At 31.8% G+C, this 27,569-nt stretch overlaps 1 protein-coding gene and 1 long non-coding RNA gene across 2 annotated transcripts in view; one reads left to right on the forward strand and one right to left on the reverse strand.

Moving 5' to 3' along the window:
- The window catches only part of Trissin (trissin), a 48,346-nt gene extending 34,839 nt beyond the window's left edge, over window positions 1–13,507 (reverse strand). Inside the window, exon 1 of the mRNA XM_069844527.1 lies at window positions 13,447–13,507. The gene's annotated coding sequence lies outside the window, so the exon portion shown is untranslated. The remainder of the gene's footprint in view (window positions 1–13,446) is intronic.
- Window positions 13,508–24,258: 10,751 nt separating this feature from the next.
- Window positions 24,259–27,481, forward strand: LOC138695230 (uncharacterized). The gene is made up of 3 exons (XR_011331086.1): window positions 24,259–24,363; window positions 25,729–25,988; window positions 27,358–27,481. It is a non-coding gene; the product is annotated as an uncharacterized lncRNA (long non-coding RNA).
- The last annotated feature ends 88 nt before the right edge of the window (window positions 27,482–27,569 follow it).

The following is a 27,569-nucleotide window of genomic DNA, read 5'->3' on the forward strand; positions in this document are numbered from 1 at the left end:
TTGCTGGCAGGATTTCACCTAAGCTTATCGGAAGTCGGTTTTAAGGGGAAAGTATCGTGAAATAATGCTGAAAAATTAAGAAAATCCAAATTGTTTGTGTTTATGTTCGTAATTGTGTTTGGACCTACTAGTTTTATAATATGGTTTCATTTCCTGTTTGAGAGCCCTTCAAACTGTGTCACGTGACTTTTATATATTGTAATAGAGAAAAAATAAATTTCAAAAATTTGAAAAATGCATTCTGTGGCTATACAGACGAACCATGTTCCAATCTAAAAATTTCATCGTTCTAAGATAGCATCCCATATGATTAAATCTGGCCAAAATACGTTCCGTGAGTGAGTTGAGGCAAATGTTTTTTGTTTTTTTGTTTGTGTAATGCTATTTTCTCTGCTTAAAGTCTTTAAGCAGTTTCTTCAATAGAAAAAGCTCCTTGCACAACACTTATTTTCAGATTGGTCTGAACCTTCTCACAGAGGCCAATTAAATGTTGATAAATAAAATTTAATTAGCATTTGTGTGAAATATTAATATAAAGTACCTTTGGGGCATATTCATATTGCATTTAGATTAAAGTATGTAGTAATGGTAAATTCATGAAATTAAAAAAGAAAAATATTGTGACTCTCTATTTAGACCGAGCTCAAAAAGCTAATTAATTTCTATTCCCATGACTATTTTCAAGCTTTTGAGTAAATATGAACTAAAAATTTTGAAAACTTTCTCGTTAGCCATGTAACTGACCATAATGTCCTATACACAAACTTACGCAGTGAAACAATATCATGTGTTAATATTTGAGCGTCAGTAGGCAATACACATCTGCCGATCAATTGTTTATTTATTTATTTACATATTAATTTATTTGTTTGCTTACTTATGTATTCATTTACTTATTCATTTGTAGATTTGTTTATTAATTAATTCATTTAATAATGTATTTACTCAATTTATTTATTCATTTACTTATGTATTTATTTACTTATTTTATATTTATTTATTCATTTACTTATGTATTTATTTACTTATTTTATATTTATTTATTCATTTACTTACGTATTTATTAATTTACTTATTTATTTGTTTCCGTACGTACTTATTTATTTATTAATTTACTTATTTATTTGTTTCCGTACGTACTTATTTATTTATTCATTTACTTATTTATTTGTTTCCGTACGTATTTATTTATTCATTTACTTATTTATTTGTTTCCGTACGTACTTATTTATTTATTCATTTACTTATTTATTTGTTTCCGTACGTACTTATTTATTTATTAATTTACTTATTTATTTGTTTCCGTACGTACTTATTTATTTATTCATTTACTTATTTATTTGTTTCCGTACTTATTTATTTATTAATTTACTTATTTATTTGTTTCCGTACGTACTTATTTATTTATTCATTTACTTCTTTATTTGTTTCCGTACGTATTTATTTATTCATTTACTTATTTATTTGTTTCCGTACGTACTTATTTATTTATTAATTTACTTATTTATTTGTTTCCGTACGTACTTATTTATTTATTAATTTACTTATTTATTTGTTTCCGTACGTACTTATTTATTTATTCATTTACTTATTTATTTGTTTCCGTACGTACTTATTTATTTATTCATTTACTTATTTATTTGTTTCCGTACGTACTTATTTATTTATTCATTTACTTATTTATTTTTTTCCGTACGTACTTACGTATTTATTCATTTACTTATTTATTTGTTTCCGTACGTACTTATTTATTTATTAATTTACTTATTTATTTGTTTCCGTACGTACTTACGTATTTATTCATTTACTTATTTATTTGTTTCCGTACGTACTTATTTATTTATTCATTTACTTATTTATTTGTTTCCGTACGTACTTATTTATTTATTCATTTACTTATTTATTTGTTTCCGTACGTACTTATTTATTTATTCATTTACTTATTTATTTGTTTCCGTACGTACTTATTTATTTATTCATTTACTTATTTATTTTTTTCCGTACGTACTTACGTATTTATTCATTTACTTATTTATTTGTTTCCGTACGTACTTATTTATTTATTAATTTACTTATTTATTTGTTTCCGTACGTACTTACGTATTTATTCATTTACTTATTTATTTGTTTCCGTACGTACTTATTTATTTATTCATTTACTTATTTATTTGTTTCCGTACGTACTTATTTATTTATTCATTTACTTATTTATTTGTTTCCGTACGTACTTATTTATTTGTTTCCGTACGTACTTATTTATTTATTAATTTACTTATTTATTTGTTTCCGTACATACTTATTTATTTATTAATTTACTTATTTATTTGTTTCCGTACGTACTTACTTATTTATTAATTTACTTATTTATTTGTTTCCGTACGTACTTATTTATTTATTCATTTACTTATTTATTTGTTTCCGTACGTACTTATTTATTTATTAATTTACTTATTTATTTGTTTCCGTACGTACTTATTTATTCATTCATTTACTTATTTATTTGTTTCCGTACGTACTTATTTATTTATTCATTTACTTATTTATTTGTTTCCGTACGTACTTACGTATTTATTCATTTACTTATTTATTTGTTTCCGTACGTACTTATTTATTTATTCATTTAATTATTTATTTGTTTCCGTACGTACTTCTTTATTTATTCATTTAATTATTTATTTGTTTCCGTACGTACTTATTTATTCACTTATTTATTTATTCATGTTGTATTAAGTTAATTGTTTTAATCTTGAGGTTGTGTTTAGGTAAAGGATAAGTTATATATGTACCTGTCATTAAAAAATTATTTATTCATTTATTTTTTTACTTATTTAGTTATTTATTTACTTATTCATTTATTTATTTACTTATTTATTTGTTTCCTTACATACTTATTTATTTACTTATTCATTTATTTATGTACTTATTTGTTTCCTTACGTACTTATTTATTTATTCATTTATTTATTTGCTTATTTGTTTCCTTAAATACTTATTTATTTACTTATTCATTTATTTATTCACTTATTTATTTGTTTCCTTACGTACTTATTTATTTATTCATTTATTTATTTACTTGTTTGTTTCCTTAAATACTTATTTATTTACTTATTCATTTATTTATTCACTTATTTATTTGTTTCCTTACGTACTTATTTATTTACTTATTTATTTATTCACTTATTTATTTGTTTCCTTACGTACTTATTTATTTACTTATTTATTTATTTACTTATTTATTTGTTTCCTTACGTACTTATTTATTTACTTATTTATTTATTCACTTATTTATTTGTTTCCTTACGTACTTATTTATTTACTTATTTATTTATTCACTTATTTATTTGTTTCCTTACGTACTTATTTATTTCCTTATTTATTTATTTACTTATTTATTTGTTTCCTTACGTACTTATTTATTTACTTATTTATTTGTTTCCGTAAATACTTATTTATTTGCTTATTTATTTATTTATTTACTTATTTATTTGTTTCCTTACATATTTATTTATGTATTTATTTACTTATTTATTTGTTTCCTTATGAATTTATGTATTGATTTACTCATTGATTTTATATTTATTTATTTATTCATTTACTTATATGTTTATTTATTTTTTCACTTATGTATTTATTTATTCATTTATTTATGTATTTATTTATTTATTCGCTTATGTACTTATTTATTTATTTACTTATTTATTCATTCATTTACGTATGTATTTATTCATTTACTTATTTATTTATTCATTTATTTATATATTTATTTATTAATTTCCTGATTTATTTACTTATATATATATATATATATATATATACTACTTTATTTATTTACCTTAAATCAATATTAATTATCACACAATCAGAAAGCCTATGAATCAGATACTATGTTTCAATTTCTCCGTGCAACTAGAAATATGGGAACATGTCACCTAAAGGACCTCGAAACGAAATAAAAGTTAAAGTCACATATCTGAAAGCATTCTTGGTTATCTCAAAATTCTCAGCATCTGGATTGACCTATCAACTCTGCAGAGAAACCTTCCTCAGAGAAGAAAATCGGACTCCCCTCTACAAGGCAGTACAGAGACTTGGAAGAAAAGTACACATCGATGGGCGGATTTCTACTCATCAGGTGGAAATAAAATAAATTCACGCTCCCAAAGAAACGTGTTTACGTGCCCTATGTCACAACATAATAATGCGAACGATACCATTTCCGGAAAAAGAATGAAATACAGTGTTCATAAAACTAAGGCACATGTTTTATACGCATATTTTCTGTTATTAATTTCGCCGTGATGCGTAGGCAACTTCTTCAGCACATATGTAATACGGGACAAGTTACACAAAGGCTTGCTTTTCCCATTCGACAAGAGACTTCTGAGACGCACGCATGCAGTAAAGAGATAACTTGTCCACAGCTGTGGAGTAACGGTTAGCGCGTCTGACAAGAAAAGGAGCGGGACCGGATTCAAATCCTGGTTGGGACAAGTTACCTGGTTGGAGTTTTTTCTGGGATTTTCTCTCAACTAATTGAAGCAGAATTCCTGGGTAATTTTCGGCGTTGGACCTCGGATCCATTTCGCATCATTAATTCACATATCATCATCATTATCATCATCATCGTCATCCATCCCATAGCCAGGGTTAAGTTCACGGTGCGGCGTGCTGTACTTGTAGGGTAAACTCGGCTAATTTCGTGATATTTTTATTTACATTTGTCACCAATTTATACGACGAACCAATGTAATTCTGATGGTATACTATAGATGGTAGACGATGTATTATAACATAGATTTTGTTCAGTGCGCTCTTCCAGTGACGTGGCCAGATTTTTTCGAAATTATTTGAAGAGTTGTGAGATCTATAGCTTTGAATTTGTAAATAAATACACCTTCCGATTTCCTTTGTTAAAAAAAATGTTTTTTGCTGTTTTATAGTCCAAATAAAATTGTTTTCAATGGTAATTACTGACCTGGTTGGCGAGTTGGTATAGCGCTGACCTTTTATGCCCAAGGTTGCGGGTTCGACCCGGGCCAGGTCGATGGCATTTAAGTGTGCCTTAATGCGACAGGCTCATGTCAGTAGATTTACTGGCATGTAAAAGAACTCCTGCGGGACAAAATTCGGCACATCCGGCGACGCTGTTATAACCTCTGCAGTTGCGAGCGTCGTTAAATAAAACATAACATTTAACTGACATTGTATACTTCATGGTGAAAAATATATGCTATCAATGCACTGATTATTATGTAACACAGTCTAATCTTGGAAGGTTATTTTCTTTGTGTTTTTTTATTTCACGAAGCCATTTATTTCTCTCCTTACATTTTGTCTATGATAGGCTATAACAACATTCTCTCGTGGAAGAAGTATCAAATGCATGAAACGCAAAATATCTGTGTGTATATTCATAGCCTCTCTCATATATTGTGCACGTCGAGAATGAAGTAATACAAATAAACAAAAAAAATTACCACTCTAGAAGAACTTATATAATTTCGTCATAGTACAAGGGCATTTACAAGTTAGTTCTTAAATTCAAAATATTTAGGCATATTCAGTAAAATTTTTAGGGGACAAGGTGGTCTAGGTGTTTTCATAGTACGCAATACTGATTTTAGATGGTTATTTCTCCGAAAATATAAAAGTTGTTATTTTCAAATTTTTACATTTTACTCTACACGATTTTAGGATTATATTGGTAGTTGGTTTGTTATATTACCTACTGTAATGGAGCTTTAAAAAATTGTATTCAAATGGAAGAAGAAGAAAAAAACAAAAAGTTGTTAAATTCATGCACCTTTCTCTTGAAAACTTCCTGAAACCTAATAAGGTATGTACATTAAAAACACTCCTTTTTAATTTGAACCTTATTTTTGAACTAAAACCTTAGTATCACGAAATTAGCCGAATCTGCCCTACAAGAGTTGCAAGTCAGGATATACAGGGATGGCCAGCACTGATTCAATAGATAAAGGGAAGAGAGCTTTTTAAAACTGTATCCATGTTAATTTTTAGATTTGCCTGAGAAGTATAAGTGCATTATAAGAATAAAAAATAAAGAAAATAATTTAATATTCTGATGATAGAAAGTTGCTCACAAATATCACCTTAAAAGCATAATGCGATAAGAGTTTTGTTACGTAATATTAGTTACACTTAAAACATATACAGCACCTAGGTAACTTTGCTTTGTACTGTAATATTGTTTTGATTAGTTTATTGATTACTTTTGTAAGGCTAAAGATACCATCAATATAAATTCCAACTTATCATGTCATACTCAATCTCTTTCTTTGGAATATCACTTTCTTTATGAATGATGTGTTTCATCCACTTAATACAGTATAATATTATACTAGTATGGAATTTGAGTGAATATTCCTTCTTAACTCTCTATTATGTTATTAATATTTAAAACACAAGTGCAATATTAAGAAATCAGTGTTAGTACTTTTGTTTTACAGACAATATAGATAATATTAAACAGAAAGAAGCCATATAAAAATAACGACATAAAATTTCACGTTCCGTTTGAAGTTTGTGCACCGCTGTTTTCTTAATCCAACAGGCTGCTTATTCATATACACAACCCTTCCTCTTTCCATACTTAGCGCTTGCTGCCCGCGCACGACGTCAAGGTCAGAAAAATGCGCTTGCTTTGACATCACTGATGCAGAGTATAACAAGTCCATACACGCTTCCCTACGCAGACCTCTCCCACTCCATCCCTTACCGCTTAGCTTCCTCGGGGCAGGCGTTCCGCACAGTCGTTAAGTCGACGGAACTTTACTGTCTGGGACCGGTCAGGACAGGAACTTAATGTAATAATACAATCCAAACAATCAGTTGCTATGCACACCTGTGTAACATTTTAGAATTCCTTTTCAGAACGAAGATTTATATTTGTTCGGATCAAATTTCTGCACATTTACAGAACAAAAGAATGCACTGCAAGATTGATGGATGTCACTTTCTTGTCGAAAATGAACCAAGATCGTCAATGCATAGCTTAAGGGGAGGCAGAGATGAAATTTTCGAACAAAACTGAAGAAAAAATGAAAATGTGTTTTTTTTTTTCCATTTTTATTATCTTTATTTTGATATTCCGATGTTAGTTTTTGATTTTGTGCCCTTAAAAGTATGAAATTAAAACCGAGATAAGTGTATTACTATATTATTCCCATAATAAACTAATACTTATCATTATTTATATACCTTCTCTGAACATATAAATAAAAAGAAATATTGAAAATTTCTTACAATATGGTATATGGAGCATTTTATATCAAACGATATAAAGTTTTATAAAATTATTAATATTTACAGAACTATTGTACTTAGAAAGTTGAAACTTGGTATGTCCATTACTAATAACATACTTAGTATCCATGATCAATTTCAACAAATCGGATAAATTTTGTGGATTTTGAAATGTTCACCTCTACCTCCCCTTAAGACATATAGAATGTACATAGAGAGTTATATGGCATTAACACTGATAGTCATTGTCCAGTAATGATCGGAAAATCACAGTTAAGCTTTGAGCGCTAAGCATTTCAAACTTTATCCTGAAAAATGTATTCCAAATGACATCCATTATTCTTGCAGTGGACTCTTCAATTCTTTCAATCATTTATTATCATAATATATTTTTTATTTTTATTTTATTGGGTTATTTTATGACGTTGTATCATCATCTTAAGTTATTTAACGTCTGAATGAAATGAAGGTGATAATGCCGGTGAAATGAGTCCGAGGTCCAGCACCGAAAGTTACCCAGAATTTGCTCGTATTGGGTTGAGGGAAAACCCCGGAAAAACTTCAACCAGGTAACTTGCCCCAACCGGGATTCGAACCCGGGCCACCTGGTTTCGCGGCCAGACACGCTGATCGTTACTCCACAGGTGTGGACATCATAATACACTGCTCTCTTAAATTGACTGAGCGTATTGGGAATTAAATCAATGGCTTTCTCAAAACACGCTATGAAATGTTTCATATAAAATATTTTTATATCGAAAAGTAAGCAAAAACGAACAAAATTGTATTAAACTTTTTTGTTTGAAATATCTCAAAGAATAACCCCTTGAAATTAATGACATTACTTACGGTTATGCCTGTAGTTCTATCGCTAATACAGTGGATCAATAAACAAAAATGTTTATTCTGTGCTCAATCATAAGTTCGCGTCTTTTCTGCTACACTTTCTTAAAATTGACTGTCATATGTATTTCTATGACAGTGAGGTTTCCCAATAAATTGAATTTTTCCTGGAAATTAACCGTAAATTTATTTTTTTTACTTGGTTACTTAACGACGGTATATCAACTACTCGGTTATTTAACGACGATGATATTGGTGATAGCGAGATGGTATTTGGCCACAGATAGCCTGACATTCACCTTACGGTTGGGGCAAACCTCGGAAAAAACCGACGCAGATAATCAGCCAAAGCGGGAATCGAAGCCACGCCCGAACGCAACTCCGGATCGGTAGACAAGCGCCTTAGCCGACTGAGCTTCGCTTGTGGCTCGTAAATTTGTTACTATTGTACTCAGTTTCGTAATATTCATTGTTATGCATCACCAGACTAAATGCCATGTTTCTGTATTCCTGAAATATATGTTGATATTGAAAACAGTAGGCCTATATTCCACGTTAATTCATACATTGGTTTTATGGGCCTTGTCTAATACATTGTACAAGCTATGTGGTAGGTAGGCGTTTCTATGGCAACTGGTCATTGATGGAATAGCCCCAAATGCTCAATGCTTTTTCTTAACGTGAAATCCTCTATATCATACCTGCACAAACAGCGCTCAACGAGCGCGCGCGCTCCTTCGGAGCGGGAGAGCCGTGTTTACCGCTCGCCGAAACGGAGAGGAAGATACGTCAGAATGACATAGACTTGCTATAGGTAGAGGAGAGGGAAACGACCACTCAGCTATCTAGTGGAGTGCAGTGTGTAGGCCTATTCTCAGTAACTGTTTCACGTTGCTTACCTACTGCTACAGTACATTATGGAGGAATCTAAAAGACGGAACATAACATTTAACATTTAACGATTTACAGCTCGAACTTATTGATCTTCAATGTGACCTAAGGATTAAAGATCGTTTGAATAATACTACTAGCCTGGTTGAGTTTTACAAGACTAAACATTAGCAATAATATCCACGACTACACAGGCTGGCTGTGAAAATGATTGCTATGTTTGGCTCAACATTTATATTTGTGGGCAACTGTTTTCTATAATCAACTTTAATAAAGGCAGACATCGAACATCTGTAACTGATGTTTCATTACGATCAGTAGGCTACTGTTCCTTTCAGCTGCCAACAGCAAAAACCTCGTTTTCATGTACTGATAAATAAAAATATAACAAAATAATATTGTACATTTAAGTAGCTATAGAATGGCTGTTATTTCTGTAAAATGAATATTTCTTTATTAATTAATAATAGTCCAAGATAGTTTTGCAAACACTGAACGGGAATTCATTTCATGAACACTCGTAATAGTACTTCCTTTTGTGTATATTTTGTACGAGATCACCCCTTCTCCCAGTCCACCCTTATATAGAGCGCAGCTAATATCTGCATTCCGCTCATGAGCTGTGAGCCGGCTCCGAGAGCGCAAACCTTGTGCAGGCCTGCTCTATATCAATAGAGCAAAAAAAAAAAAAAAAACAGTATGTATAATGACAAGAAAGCCTACTTCATTGATTCAGAAAAATAAAATAAATCAAGATTTGTAAATAACTAAAATTTTATTTCAATACAAAAATAATGACGTAATTTGGATGTAGCCTAAGCGTTTACTAAACCCTGCTACTGAAATATTGTTAAATCACTAATTGGTTTGTTGAACGTGGTCCTCATTATTTTGGACTATTATTTACTCCAGTGTACTCGTAAGATCAGGAGGAAATGAGCTGGCCACTCTACACCATTATATCCTACCTTAGTTGCCTCATAAGTGATGCCTTGTTGGTATCATTTGTGAGGTTCAGACCTGTCTTCAGACAATTGACAGACCAAGAATTCGTATGATCCTCAAAAGTCGCTTGCCAAATGGGAAAAGCCAGCCTTTATGCATTTCTCCCGCACTACACACACGGTGAAGAAGTTGCCTAATAAACACGGCGGTATTGAAGTAGAGTACGTAAGTTACCATAATTCACAGACTAGAGTCAGTGTAGTGAACAGTGTGACACTCAGTGCATATCTCAACTATCTTCTAGACTAGAGCCATATGGACTTTTGCCCATTGGGCGCTTTACATTTTATTAATTAATAATAATTCACAGAGTCTGATTGTGTGACGATTAACATTGGTGACTGACGGCTGTTTTCTTCGTGAACACACTGGCTCTGGTCCTTAGTTCGCATGGTTCGTGTCTGGAATTCTGGAATTCTTTATTCTGGCGTTAGTTAAGCAGGTTTTTTCCCTCCCAAATTAGTAAGTTTAAGGTGAAGGGGGGTTAATTGAAAATTTCAGGAAAGTGTGGAATTCTTTATTCTGAAATTATTAGTCAAACAATTTTTTTTTCAAGTTAGTAAGTTTAAGGTAAAGGTTGACTAATTGAACATTTAATGGAAGTGTGGAATTCTTTATTCTGCAATTATTATTATTAGTCAAACAATTTTTTTTTCAAGTTAGTAAGTTTAAGGTAAAGGGGGGCTAATTGAACATTTCATGAAAGTGTGGAATTCTTTATTCTGCAATTATTATTAGTCAAACAATTTTTTTTCAAGTTAGTAAGTTTAAGGTAAAGGGGGGCCAATTGAACATTTCATGAAAGTGTGGAATTCTTTGTTCTGCAATTACTATTAGTTAAACAATTTTTTTTTTCAAGTTAGTAAGTTTAAGGTAAAGGCGGGCTAATTGAAAGTTTCATTAAATTGTGGAATTCTTTATTCTAGCGTTAGTTTAACATATTTTTTTTCCAAATTAGTAAGTATAAGGTAAAGGGAGGGGGTAATTGAAAATTTCAGGAAAGTGTGGAATTTTTTATTCCAGTGTTAGTTAAACATTTTTTTTAAATTAGTGAGTTTAAGGTAACGGGTGGCTAATTGAAAATTTCATGAAAGTGTGGAATTCTTTATTCTAGCGTTAGATTAACATATTTTTTCCAAATTAGTGAGTTTAAGGTAAAGGGGGGTTAATTGGAAATGTCATTAAATTGTGGAATTCTTTATTCTAGCGTTAGTTTAACAATTTCTTTTCAAATTAGTAAGTTTAATTCAAAGCGGAGTTAATTGAAAATATTATGAAAGTGTGGAATTCCTTATTCTAGCGTTAGATTAACCTTTTTTTTTCTTCAAATTAGTGAATTTAAGGTAAAGGGGGGCTAATTGAAAATTTCATGAAAGTGTGGAATTCTTTATTCTAGCGTTAGTTAAAATTTTTTTTAAATTAGTAAGTTTAAGGTAAAGGGGGGCTAATTGAAAATTTCATGAAAGTGTTGAATTCTTTATTCTAGTGTTAGTTAAACAATTTTTTACATTAGTAAGTTTAAGGTAAAGAGGGGCTAATTGAAAATTCCAAGAGAGTGTGGAATTCTTTATTCTAGGGTTAGTTAAACTTTTTTTTTTAAATTAGTAAGTTAAGGTAAAGGGGGGGGCTAATTGAAAATTTCATGAAAGTGTTGAATTCTTTATTCTAGCGTTAGTTAAACAATTTTTACATTAGTAAGTTTAAGGTAAAGAGGGGCTAATTGAAAATTTCAAGAGAGTGTGGAATTCTTTATTCTAGGGTTAGTTAAACTTTTTTTTAAAATTAGTAAGTTAAGGTAAAGGGTGGCTAATTGAAAATTTCATGAAAGTGTGGAATTCTTTATTCTAGCGTTAGTTAAACAATTTTTTACATTAGTAAGTTTAAGGTAAAGAGGGGATAATTTAAAATTTCATGAGAGTGTGGAATTCTTTATTCTAGCATTTTTTTCTCTTGTACGGAGGAGGATCCGGAGGTTTGCACTGCAGCCTGAGGCTTATTGTGCTTATCACTCCTAGTCTGTGAATGACTGGGTAGCCGAACGGCCGCTCTCTTGTACAAGTACAGCACGCCGCACCGTGAACTTAACCCGATCTATTGTGTTGAAAATAATATGTGAATTAATGATGGCGAAATGAGTCCGCCGAAACCTGGCCAGCATTTCTGCTTCAATTGGTTGAGGGAAAACCCCGAAAACCCCTAACCAGGTAATTTTTCCAACCAGGATTTGAACCCGGGCCCGCTTGTTTCACGGTCAGAAGCGCTATTCGTCACTCCACAGCTGTGGACAAGCGTTAGTTAATATTTTTCTTCACATTAGTAAGTTTAAGGTAAAGGGGGGCTAATTGAAAATTTCATAAAATTGTGAAATTATTTATTCTCGCGTCAGTTAAGTGGGAGTTTTTATTAATTGGTAATTATAATATAAATGGGGACGTATTTTCTGATTCAATGCAAGAACCCCTATAATCCTCACATAGCTTGTTTTTGAGAATATTACAGTTAAAGAAAATGTTGTAGGCATTGTACAAAACGGTAATGCAGTATTTTGTCACCTCTCTTCTATCTCTGATGTGAACACATCTCCATACACAACAATCACAATAAGAGGGATGATAAATAAAAGGTTTAGATCCATATTAGTAACATTAACTAATTTTTAACGGTTCTTCTACTGACACAAAATTGAAAATTACGTAAAAAAGAGTTTAATATTCTAATAATGTACTAAAGGCAATTAAAATTGCATTATTATAACAAATTGAAAACAAAATATACAATAAATAATTTATCAGCATATCAATAACAACCTCATAAAATTACTTACAAAAAACACTCCCAAAAATAATATACACGTATGAAAAAAAGATAAATAAATAAAAAATGACAAATCCATGAGAGTTCTACATCTGGTATTAGCCTACAGAAAATTGTTACGTTAATGTAAGTAGAGAAAAATGGCGCGCTTAATTTTATTAAACATTTCGTAAAAGTGAATTATGTTTGCGGTCGTTATGACAACGCTTTACTGAAAATTTCATTCGTGGACTTCGAGTACCAGTAACTATTCAATAGCAAGAGATGATAGAATAAAAACTAAGTTCTACATAAAACACATTTTGAACTATTAAACGGAGATTTGTCTTGAACATTTCGGAAAAGTGATAAATTCATTCACCTGTTATTACAGGAACTTTTTACGTTAATATAAGTATAGAAAAATGGCAAGGAGTAATATTAAAAATTGGATAGAAGTGAATAATCTTTTCTGTTGTTATAGCAACGCTTTACAATTTCAATTCAGGACTCTGGGTGGCCATGCAATAGCGACAGTTGACAGACGAAAAACTATTTTCAACACAAAATGCAGTTTGAGCTGTTAAAAATACCAAAAGCAGAAGAAGTACGTATGGATGTATCACACCGACGTTAGAAGTGCACTTACCTTAGTTGAAGGCTAGACCGTCGCGACGCCCAGCAGGTGTTTGGACGTCCACAGAGCGGCGCGATCTTATATCGCTTCGCAGGGCGGGGCCACAAGGGACAGAGGTGGCCCTGGTGCTTCCAGCTCTGGGTTCATTCCAACCGCCCCCCAGACACAAGACGCAGAATCGTGTCTTTTATTTCTCCCACATTGTTTCTAATTTGCTTCCTCAGTACACGATGTGAAGACAAAGAACAGGACGATACAACAAGCGATCTGCTTCCAGATTTTTCCAGAAATACAGAATTTTACTATCTCTAACACGTCTGTCTGTCTGTGTACAGCGATTTCTACTAAACTATTGGACGAATTTTGTTTATATTCAGTATCTACTGAGTCCACACCTGTGGAGTAACGGTCAGCGCGTCTGGCCGCGAAACCAGGTGGCCCGGGTTCGATTCCCGGTCGGGGCAAGTTACCTGGTTGAGGTTTTTTCCGGGGTTTTCCCTCAACCCAAGATGAGCAAATGCTGGGTAACTTTCGGTGCTGGACCCCGGACTCATTTCACCGGCATTATCACCTTCATCTCATTCAGACGCTAAATAACCTAAGCTGTTGATAAAGCGTCGTAAAATAACCTACTAAATAAAAAATCTATAACTGATACTCGATTAATATATTTCAGTATTATTTGTATTTATCCTGGTAATAATGAACAGTTTGACTCGTAGACATTTTGTTTTTGCAGCATTACTTCCCATGATTGTACGAGAAGATTCGAAGAGAACGGCAGTTACGTAGACTTTCGGCTCCCCCCTACTACCATTAATGCACAACACAATGTCAATACGGCGGTTGCTGTCGTCTGCGATACAACGAACTTTTCTGTTGATTTTCGAGTTCGTCATTTTTTTCCGGTTATTATATGCTTATTTAAGTTGTGTTAACTCTCGCTAGTGGTTTTATATTTTATTTTATCCGTATTAGTATTTATTTTATTATTGTAAATATTTTTGTTTTATCACTATTATTATTATTATTATTATTATTATTATTATTATTATCATTATTATTATTATTATTATTATTATTATTATTATTAATGAATTATTTTGTATTACAATCTTTGTATCATTTCTGTCACGATTATTTTATTATTATTATTATTATTATTATTATTATTATTATTATTATTATTATTATTATTATTATTAATGAATTATTTTGTATTACAATCTTTGTATCATTTCTGTCACGATTATTTTATTATTATTATTATTATTATTATTATTATTATTATTATTATTATTATTATTATTATTATTAATGAATTATTTTGTATTACAATCTTTGTATCATTTCTGTCACGATTATTTTATTATTATTATTATTATTATTATTATTATTATTATTATTATTATTATTTCTATCTTCAGCATTATTATTTGAACCCTGTAAAATTTATGCAGACTACTGGACTGTACCCGAGCACCAGCATATGCTCATTTCGGGTATCTATTCATATGTATTCAATTCAAATGTAAATTGTAAATAAATTTGAATTGAAAATTTTGAAAAAAAAAAAAATTATCAGGGAATGATGTACATGAAATATAATAATTTTAGTACTAGTCTGTCTGTGTATAGCGATTTCTACTAAACTATTGGACGGATTTTGTTCATATTCAGTATCTACGAGTCAATTTATCAGGGAATGATGTACATGAAATATAATAATTTTAGTACTAGTCTGTCTGTGTACAGCGATTTCTACTAAACTATTGGACGGATTTTGTTCATATTCAGTATCTACGAGTCAATTTATCAGGGAATGATGTACATGAAATATAATAATTTTAGTACTAGTCTGTCTGTGTACAGCGATTTCTACTAAACTATTGGACGGATTTTGTTCATATTCAGTATCTACGAGTCAATTTATCAGGGAATGATGTACATGAAATATAATAATTTTAGTACTAGTCTGTCTGTGTACAGCGATTTCTACTAAACTATTGGACGGATTTTGTTCATATTCAGTATCTACGAGTCAATTTATCAGGGAATGATGTACATGAAATATAATAATTTTAGTACTAGTCTGTCTGTGTACAGCCATTTTTACTAAACTATTGGACGGATTTTGTTCATATTCAGTATCTACGAGTCAATTTATCAGGGAATTATGTACATGAAATATAATAATTTTAGTACTAGTCTGTCTGTGTACAGCGATTTCTACTAAACTATTGGACGGATTTTGTTCATATTCAGTATCTACGAGTCAATTTATCAGGGAATGATGTACATGAAATATAATAATTTTAGTACTAGTCTGTCTGTGTACAGCGATTTCTACTAAACTATTGGACGGATTTTGTTCATATTCAGTATCTACGAGTCAATTTATCAGGGAATGATATACATGAAATATAATAATTTTAGTACTAGTCTGTCTGTGTACAGCGATTTCTACTAAACTATTGGACGGATTTTGTTCATATTCAGTATCTACGAGTCAATTTATCAGGGAATGATGTACATGAAATATAATAATTTTAGTACTAGTCTGTCTGTGTACAGCGATTTCTACTAAACTATTGGACGGATTTTGTTCATATTCAGTATCTACGAGTCAATTTATCAAGGAATGATGTACATGAAATATAATAATTTTAGTACTAGTCTGTCTGTGTACAGCGATTTCTACTAAACTATTGGACGGATTTTGTTCATATTCAGTATCTACGAGTCAATTTATCAGGGAATTATGTACATGAAATATAATAATTTTAGTACTAGTCTGTCAGTGTACAGCGATCTCTACTAAACTATTGGACGGATTTTGTTCATATTCAGTATCTACGAGTCAATTTATGAGGGAATGATGTACATGAAATATAATAATTTTAGTACTAGTCTGTCTGTGTACAGCGATCTCTACTAAACTATTGGACGGATTTTGTTCATATTCAGTATCTACGAGTCAATTTATCAGGGAATGATGTACATGAAATATAATAATTTTAGTACTAGTCTGTCTGTGTACAGCGATTTCTACTAAACTATTGGACGGATTTTGTTCATATTCAATATCTAGGAGTCAATTTATCAATGAATGATTTACATGAAATATAATAATTTTAGTACTAGTCTGTCTGTGTACAGCGATTTCTACTAAACTATTGGACGGATTTTGTTGTACGTCTCAAACCTATTATTCCCTATTGATTCAACTAAAGCTAAATAGACCGCATTGCATATGGCAGAAGTGATAGTAGCTTCTAAAATTTATACAATACATCTATTTTCTTAATTTATAGCAAATATAATCTATATATTTTTCCCACATTAAGGGTCGGCACATTATAATGCCTAATTATAATGTTACATGTAAACAACATTTTAGGACATAAGCAAGGATAAACATTTCAACAATTTGTGGTAAGTAAAGTTATTTTTAAGTTATTTTCGCTTGAGGAAGTCCTGTGTTATTTAAATAAAAGGGTATAACGGATATTTTATTAATATTGAGAAACAAGATTTGCACCTAACCAACTATTTTTAACATTGTTAATAAAATTCTCATATTTTCTTTCATATATTCTGTTTTCGAGTTTGTACCACTAAATATTAAATTAGTTATTAGATGCTAATGCAAATTTGCAAATGTATGTACTAATACCAATACAGCTTCTTCAGTTAGAAGCGTAATATAATCAAATTTAACGAAAAATTTACGCAATATTTTAATGGCGTAAATAGGAATTTAATACAAAATAAAATAATAATAATAATAGTAATAATAATAATAATAATAATAATAATAATAATAATAATAACAAACTGAATGTGATATAATTTATTGACAGAAACTAGTTCAAATATTAGACGCAACTTATTTACGTCAGGACCTTCGGAACTGTAGTTTAGGCCTATTATTTTGTTATTTTTTCCAATAATGCATTCATTTGTTTATGTTCCGTTTATTCATTATACATTTATCTATCTCTGTGGCGATGCTCTCTTTTCTCCGGAATGAAAAACCCGCAGCCAGCAGCTATGATTGTAATGTTGCGTGACAAATGCACAGCGACCGTTGCCATGGCGGCTGTTGTGTGTAATATGTGACTGGTACGGCTCTTAGGCTTATCTAAACGGATTTCATAGAGATGGGAAATTGTAAGTTCATTTCTACACCCCCAAAGTAGCAGACAATGTTCCTCGGAGACTGAGAAGCAGAAATAATTTATGACTGACAGAGATTCTAGAAATGACAAACGTTTCAATATATTTCTGTTTGCTGCGTAAAAGAGTTCGAAAAATGGACGGATATTCCAGATATGTTGGCAGTGACGTCACAGAATAATAACATATTGCCATAATCGTCATTATCATCTATTTATCAACCACATAGGCCTATCTAGTCTATTCCATTCTATATATATATATATATATATATATATATATATATATATATATATATATATATGATCTGTTTACCTAATACGTTCCATTCTATTCTGATTTCTTCAATTTTATCTAATCTATTCTATCTAATTTACCTTTGTGTTCTATTCTACTGAGTTTCCATTTAAAAACTTCGCAATCTAAATAACTATTTATTTAAATTTTAATAAATTTAATTTAAACAAAAAAGTCACGTCAATTTAGATATTGAGGAGGAAATTTAAAACTAGTGTTAATTGCATTTCAGGTTCCTGATCCTCACGACATATCTATATTTTGATTGAAAGAGCATTCAATAGTTTATACATGTCATTCATTTGATCTCACATCTTTTGTTTTCTATCGTCGCCTGGCAACCTGAATTTTTGTTATTGTGAATTGCTTGTAGGATAAGAAGACTTTATTTTGGGTAATTTCCTAAATTTAATTAATTAAACTAATTAAATGTTCAAAATGTGCTTCATTGTTGACTAGGCAGTAACATAGCCTATTTCGGAACTCCTCTCTCTATCCTGTTTTAAATTTTTAAAGAATATGTTTATAATACTCAACCATAATATTCCTTAATGTCAGTTTGTGTTACTACCTGAAATAACCTGTAATCAACAATAATCTTTATAGTTTTATTCTCTTCAGCTCTAATCAACAATAACAACAATCCAGGTTGCCAGGCGACGATAGAAAACAAAATATGTGAGAACAAATGAACGAGATATATGAACAATTGAATACTCTTTCAAATTTAAGTATCACATTTGAAATTTAAAAGGTGGTGAAGAGGTGAAATCTAAAATGCAATTAGCACTGGTTTTAAACTTCCCCTCAATATCTAAATTGACGTCCTTTTGTTTAAATTAAATTAAATTTAATAAATAGTTATTTGAGTGGAAAGTTTTGAAATGAAAGTCCGGTACTCATTTTTTCGTTGGTAATCCAGGTTCTTAATCTAAGTGCATCCAAATGTAACTTGTAGTGGGAAAAATACGGTGTTTTGTGGTATGTTTTCGCTGAGTACTCCCGTTTCCTCTACTGGAATTCTACCATTACTCCATTAATCATCATGTGGTGCTATGTAGTTCTCTTCCAATGATGAACTGAGAGCAATGCCTACGGCGGATAAAAGAACTGTAGTTTCGGCACGTTGCTCATAATTGGGGACGTTTGGTTGACTCATGTTAATCCAAGCATTTGTCACTGGATTAGAAAACCTCTGCTATTTTGTAACGTATCTCTTCGACACTACCAGGAGGTACGCACGTCTCTGTTGACACAGCTTCTATTGTTGCAAAAATTGACCAGGGCCATCTCTTGTTTGTAATGATTCGGTGACAGCATCGAAATATAATGTAGTTTGTATTAGCGCTATCTTGTACAAAAGAATGTAGCGTTAGAAAAATGTACACGCCTGCTTTTCAACAGAACTCAGTGATAATTTCTTAGCACACCAATTAAAATACGTATTGTCACGGGCGTAGCTCAGACGACAGGTGCTTTTTAGCTGCTGTTCCAGAGCTATGCTCAGGCCTGGGTTCGATTTCCGCTTGGGCTCATAACTCCTTGGAATATCTCCGAGGTTATCCCGGACTGTAAACGAATGTCACATAATCTATGGTGAATCCTCGGCCTCATCTCACCAAATACCAACTCGTTATCACCAATTCGATCGAAGCTAAGTAACTCAGTAGTTGATACAATGTAGTTAAATAACATAGTAAGACTATAGAGCTTTCGAAGTTTAGAAAATACCATTCTTAGCGGACATCCTCTCTCTTTGTAATGAGATTATAACTAAAATAAGTTATTTACGTATTTTCTAACGAATGTAATATCACAGTCTAGTATATACTGTATAGTCACAAAGCTTGAGTTTATGAGGGTACTAGGAACAATAGACTGTGCAAGTACTATTTCGCATTGTCTGTGATGATGCGATAGTAGCGATCCTAGTGGTTAGCAACTATCTGTGGATGCATATTTACTACGTTTGAGATTCGTGAGTGTGTATACTAGCCTGTGGTAATATTATTTTATTATGCCTAAGTTCGTTGCGTCTTTGTTCGTCACCACAACACTGCGTTGCTAGGAGATTGTTTATCGTTTGTCATTTGTTATTTGGAGTGTTGTGCTTGTAAATACGCCTTGAATTTTGCGGATTTGAAGATAGTTTGTGCTATTTGTGGGCTAAAGAAGCTGGAGTGTCAAGTGGAAAAAAGAACATTTCTGACATTCTTTTGTTTGGGTTTAATAGAGGAGCAAAGGCAGCTCGAAACATTTGTGCCGTGTACGGGGAGAATGCTATCGGAGAAAGCACTGAAGAAAATGGTTCTGTTGTTTCAACACACAACATCTTGTACAAAAGTTACTGTTCATTCACATAAGATGATGTTATGCGTGTGGTGGGATAAAGAAGGCATCGTGTACTACGAATTGCTTGCCAGGAATGTAACCATAACTGCTGACATTTATTGCCAACAACTCTAAAGCCTTGCGGCCGTAATTGAAGAAAAACGACAGGGAAGACTGCATCAAGTGTTGCTGCAAAACGATAATGCTTGCCATCACTTCGTTAATATGACGAAAGCAGCTATCCAGGAGTTTGGTTGGCAGGTGATTCCACATCACCCATATTCTTCTGATCTTGCACCCTCAGATTTTCACCTTTTCCGTTCTCTATCCAACAATCTTCAAGGGAACTACTTTGATAACGAAGATGCTTTACAAGACTTAACGACTTCTTTAACTCCAAACCGACAGATTTTTTTCAGACACGGAATCGAAAGACTACTACAGAGTTGCAGAGAGTCATGAATAATGTAGGAGAATATGAAGAGTGGATCAAAAGTCGCTTTCCCCAAACACCTCCTTATATTTAGTCTAATTACATTCAATTTACATTTGACTGCACACTATGTCATAGTGCAAGTATAGTGAGTGAGATGAGAGTAAAGTGAAAGACTATTATCAGTACCGATGTGAAACTTATGTAGGGCCTATACATATGTAGGTTGTATTGTAAAATTAGGTTCACTTATTAATTAGGTTATTTTATGTATTATTATTAATTGTAATTATTGTGTATAATTGTATTGTGTATATAATTGTATTGTAAAAATTGGAAATTTATCTTTTGAAGAGGTCGAGAAGTTCAAATATCTTGGAGCAACAGTAACAAATATAAATGATACTCGGGAGGAAATTAAACGCGGAATAAATATGGGAAATGCCTGTTATTATTCGGTTGAGAAGCTTTTATCATCCAGTCTGCTGTCGAAAAATCTGAAAGTTAGAATTTATAAAACAGTTATATTACCGGTTGTTCTGTATGGTTGTGAAACTTGGACTCTCACTTTGAGAGAGGAACAGAGATTAAGGGTGTTTGAGAATAAGGTTCTTAGGAAAATATTTGGGGCTAAGAGGGATGAAGTTACAGGAGAATGGAGAAAGTTACACAACACAGAACTGCACGCATTGTATTCTTCACCTGACATAATTAGGAACATTAAATCCAAACGTTTGAGATGGGCAGGACATGTAGCACGTATGGGCGAATCCAGAAATGCATATAGAGTATTAGTTGGGAGGCCGGAGGGAAAAAGACCTTTGGGGAGGTCGAGACGTAGGTGGGAAGATAATATTAAAATGGATCTGAGGGAGGTGGGATATGATGGTAGAGACTGGATTAATCTTGCTCAGGATAGGGACCAATGGCGGGCTTATGTGAGGGCGGCAATGAACCTCCGCGTTCCTTAAAAGCTAGTAAGTAAGTAAGTAAGTAAGTAAGTAAGTAAGTAAGTAAGTAAGTAAGTAAGTAAGTAAGTAAGTAAGTAAGTAAGTAAGTGCCAAGTATAACATCTCTCTCTTCAATTGGTCAGTGACAGGTTTATTTTTTGGTGCTCGGAGTTCTTTACCAAAATTTACATATAATTTTTTAAAACAATTATCAATATCATCTTTTGAAATTCAAAAAATCATCTTGCAAATTCTTAAAGATGCCCTGCAGATTATACAATTTCATTTATACCACTCAGAAGGCCTTAATTAAGGATATGCTAATTTTAAATAAAATCTTTTATTTATAAGTATAATTTTATAGTCATCTTCTAAGATTTTATTTTATAATTGATAATCAATGGTGCTTAATTATTACATTTTATTTTTATAACAATATTCATATTTAATCAATTATATTTATTTGTTATTAATTTCCGGATCCTCGTGGTCATCCTTAATTAAGGCCGGACGAGTTATTTCTCTCTCTCTCTCTCTCTCTCTCTCTCTCTTTGTTCAAGTTGTGACATCTGTATCTGTGTACAAGTATGAAACCTGAGAACGAATATTGGGGAAAGCTACTTTTGATCCACCTCATATGTATGTTGTGTGTGTGTGTATAAAAACTGTATATTATGTACCAGTTGTCCTGTAAATATTGCATTTACAAGGAGTGTATGATTGTACTCAATTTGTACTTGTTACATTTTATTTATATTTAATATGTCATATTTTAATCGCAATCAGCTACATAATCCAAGAATATTATATAATGATATATATATATATATAAATGTTCTTAGATATTGTATACATTGTCTGAAAATGCCTACTCAGTGAAAACTTTCGCAACTTAATTTTATATTAAAAACAAATTATTATATGTTATGAAATTTGTTTTTAATTAATAAAATATAAGTCATCTTAGACTGAAACTCACAAATAAGTTACATTTTAATTTAAAATAATTATAACATGTTGTAGCAATTGCGTATTTTATTCCGTGTTCATGATACCGGTATCAGTATCAGACATGAGTTGCCATGTTCATTCTGAATGCTTTTAGTACCTTGTTTCTTTCCGGGTATTTAATGGGGCTGGAACATTTCTACGCAGCATAAACGGGAATTGAATGAGGACATTTTAATTGTAGCAGATATTGCATTACAACTGCTTGGTTATGTGTAGGATGTGAAGGGCAGACCTTTAGACAATAGAATACATGATCACAACTCAACACTACACAATTAAAATGCATTTCACATGCTGTAATATATGATAAATATATCTTATTTTTGTGTAATCCTATACTTCGTACAACTTATAAACAAATTCTGAAAAAAATGTACAGACGTCATTGCTATCTGTATCCTGATTGGCTGAATTACGCCCAAGACGCCACTGCCCTCTGGCTGTGACGGTTGGGAAACGAACTCGGTTTACTCCAGCGGCAGAGCGAGACGAGGGCGGTTGTGTTCTGTGTTTGAAGCGGTGAGTAGCCATTCGAGATTTCTTTGGGGATGTATTACGGCTGAAGTAAGAAATTTATTTATAAACTCTAATGTAGTTCAATAAAATTTATAACTTGACGTAATAAATCCAAGGGTGTAGTTCGTATTTGAGACTTGGAATTAAATTACAATTTCACTTTCAACGTACTGCATATAAGTAATTTAATAAACGGAATTTTATGAAAGTGCTTATGAACGTTCAGGAAGTAAAATGTAAGAGTTCTAGACAAAATTTGATATTATATTCTCGTATGTTATGTAATGTTCATTTATCTCGTATTCAATTCTAGTTTCGGCTGCTAAATGGAACATTAATTTTTCATAAACCTGTTGAAAAAGTGTGGCATTTGTGAATATAAATATATGGTTAATTTAAAGTAATTTTCAAGTTTGAAAAGTACATATTAAGTTTGGTTCCATATAGATATTGTGCTTTAGAGGGATTTTTTTTATTTCGTTTCTATGGTAACTGTGTCACGCTTGTATAAACGATTATAGTTCAGGTTCGAACTGCAATAATTTTTACAATGGTTTTTCCTTTACGAGTTCGTATTGGCCTCGTTCAGTGCTATTACGAATGCAATAGACAATATCCCAATGCATTGAGAATATTTCGAACGTTACATGGATTGAGAGATGGACCCAATCTGTAAAATCAATTCGTAAGCTAGTGACCAAATTTGAGAAAACTGTACAGTTACCGATAAAAAGCGATCGGGTAGCGGTGGTCATACGTAACTTGCTTTTGTTTCTAGGTTCTTCGTGTTATAATAAAATTCCCATTTGTTTACGAACTAATTGGTGGTTTTATTTTTTGCGGAATATGAAATTTGCTAGTCATGGCCATTTGTAACTAGGAACTTAATTTATATTGTTATATAATATATATTTATATAACATTATATATATATATATATATATATATATATATATATATATATATAATTAAAAGTAATTTTATCGTTACGACCAACACAATTGAACAGTCTGAAATATCTATACCAAGGGAGCTTACATTAAATGTATTCGAAAATTACGATTTTTGTTAGTGTGCGATATATATATTATACACTATACTCGTTGTTTTTTTTCTGTCTAGGAATATCTGGAAAAGAGGAGTTCGACAGGGCACAAGGAATATCGTCATCTTTTCAAGAACGAATTTGAGAATGTTTTTCACTGATACCAGGTGAGAATGTTTGTGTCTGTACATAATTCTGCTGTAATTGTTGATATTTTTAATTTTATCAAGTAACTTACCGATATGCAATGTATATTTTCTTGAATATTAGACTATTCCTTTCACGAATTCTGTAGTATTTTTTATTACTGCACAAAATTAATTTTATTACTGTAAAAAATTTGTTTTATTACTTCACAAAATTTGTCCAATTATTGCGCATTTTTTATTACTGCACATGCTGTTTTTATTACTGCACAAAATTTGTTTTATTACCGCACAATTTTTTTACTGGTGCACAAAATTTGTTCCATTACTGCACATATTTTTTTCTTCCTGCATAAAATTTGTTTTATTACTGCACATATTGTTTTTATTACTGCACAAAATTTATTCTAGTGCTCCACATATTATTTTTATTACTGCAGAAAATTTGTTTTATTACTGCACAACATGTCTTTTATTACTGAGCATATTATCTTATTACTGCACAAAATTTCTTATTACAGCACAAGATTTGATTCATTACTGCACAAAATTTGTTTTCATTAGTGTACAAAATTTTGTTTTTATTATTGCACAAAATTTGTTTTATTATTGAACATAGTTTCATTTTTGCACAAAATTTGTTTTATTACTGCACAAAATTTGTCTTGTTACTGCATATACTGTTTATATTGTTGCATATATTCCTTTTATTACTGCACAAAATTTGATTTATTACTGCACAAAATTTGTCTTGTTACTGCATATACTGTTTATATTGTTGCATATATTCCTTTTATTACTGCACAAAATTTGATTTATTACTGCACAAAATTTGTCTTGTTACTGCATATACTGTTTATATTGTTGCATATATTCCTTTTATTACTGCACAAAATTTGATTTATTACTGCACAAAATTTGTCTTGTTACTGCATATACTGTTTATATTGTTGCATATATTCCTTTTATTACTGCACAAAATTTGATTTATTACTGCACAAAATTTGTCTTGTTACTGCATATACTGTTTATATTGTTGCATATATTCCTTTTATTACTGCACAAAATTTGATTTATTACTGCACAAAATTTGTCTTGTTACTGCATATACTGTTTATATTGTTGCATATATTCCTTTTATTACTGCACAAAATTTGATTTATTACTGCACAAAATTTGTTTTCATTACTGCACAAAATTTGTATGGCTGTATATACAGTACATACTAAGAAAGCCTTGGTTAGGTCATATTTGCTTCCCTGATTCTCAGTATTTTCGGTCGTGAACATCCGAACCCTACGTTTTACATGACGTATAACAATTTGAAAACCCACGGATTTATGGGAAACATGCTATCTGTATTCATTGCTGTCTGAACCTCCACAGGACAAGAAGAGAGACTCCAACATCCACGGACTTGGTGCAGGTGCAGGCTAGCTGTACAAGGACACAAGTACAGCGGCCGTGGTGTGGAATGCTCTGCTAGGAAGCGACTTCTGACGTGACGTCACCTGTGTGTGCAGCACATCTGACCCTGGGCGCCGTGATACAGCAGCCTCCAGTGTTGGTGACCAGCAGTAGATGTGCTGTGCCTGGACCTCGTGCCTGGGGATGCTTCTGGTACAGCCCACTGTATAAGTGCAGAGGTGAGACTCTGAAACTCAAAATACGTTCACATTATATAGTCATTCCAGTCATCAATCTAGTGTTCTGCCCAAGTTCAGGTCCTTCACTGCAAACCCAGCATTCTCCAATCTCCTCTTTTCTGCCTTCCTCTTAGTCTCCGCATATGATCCATATATCTTAATGTCGTCTATCATCTGATATCTTCTTCTGCCCCGAACTCTTCTCCCGTTCACCATTCCTTCCAGTGCATCCTTCAGTAGGAAGTTTCTTCTCAGCCAGTGACCCAGCCAATTCCTTTTCCTCTTCCTGATCAGTTTCAGCATCATTCTTTCTTCATCCACTCTTTCCAACACAGCTTCATTTCTTATTCTGTCTGTCCACTTCTGTACATTCCATTCTTCTCCATATCACATTTCAAATGCTTCTAGTCGTTTTTCACTTCGTCGTAATGTCCATGCTTCTGCTCCATACAATGCCACACTCCATACAAAGCACTTCACTAGTCTTTCTTAGTTCTTTTTCCAGAGGTCCGCAGAAAATGCTCCTTTTTCTATTAAAAGCTTCCTTTGCCATTGCTATCCTCCTTTTGACTTCCTGGCAGCAGCTCATGTTACTAAGAGAGACTGATACTGAAAAAAAAAGAAGCTTAAAAATATTTTTAAGAAGTTTAAAAATGGTTATTAGTCTATGGCTCGGATTTCGATGACCTAAAAACCCTGAAAAAAACCCCGAATAAAATACCAAAATATGACATAAAAGACTGGAAGTAGGACGCGAAACAAAAGGTTTTCCAAAACTTTTCATCCACAAATCTACTAATTTTTTAAATATTAACTCCTTGCATTGTCCATACAGACTGCTAAACCTATAAAAAAATAGGGGGGAAGAAGACTTTATTAATTACTACCTGGCAACAGTGGGGTTCGAACCTCTAGTTATAGCCTCACATGTTTGGGAGCGGTGAAAGTAAGGCCGATCAGCAATATGACCAAAAAATGGTTTATGCGGTACCATTTTTAGGGCCAAATAGGCATTTATGCTAAAATATGGTAAAATAATTATGCATTTATATGACCAATAAAAACTTTATCAGGTTGATAAAAGCTATAAATGTGTTTAACTTAAGTTTGTAAAAAGAAAACAGGATAAAAATGACGTGTCATAGAAATGCGAGCTCTAGTTTATAACAAAATTACTTTTTATAATCTTAAAATTATTTCAATTAGATTCAGTTTGCACTAAAATTCCCAGGGAACAATTTACTGGTAATAATAATAATAATAATAATAATAATAATAATAATAATAATTATTATTATTATTATTATTATTATTATTATTATTATTACACTGAACAACGAATCTAAATATTTTGTTTTTCAATCTGCAGGCAACAGGTGGTTTTCTACAGAGCGGTGCACAGCATTCCCTGAGAGGTCTGGAGGTGAACAACTGGTCAACACTCGTCACCACAGCTAGAGGACCCCCAGTCTACTGGAGTTGAAATGACGTAAGTTACTGAATAATTTAGCAAAGTAGCTACAGAAACTGATAATTTGTTATTATTATTATTACACTGAACAACGAATATAAATATTTTGT

This window comes from Periplaneta americana, chromosome 2 (genome assembly GCF_040183065.1).
Source record: "Periplaneta americana isolate PAMFEO1 chromosome 2, P.americana_PAMFEO1_priV1, whole genome shotgun sequence".
NCBI classification, from domain to species: Eukaryota; Metazoa; Arthropoda; class Insecta; order Blattodea; family Blattidae; genus Periplaneta; species Periplaneta americana.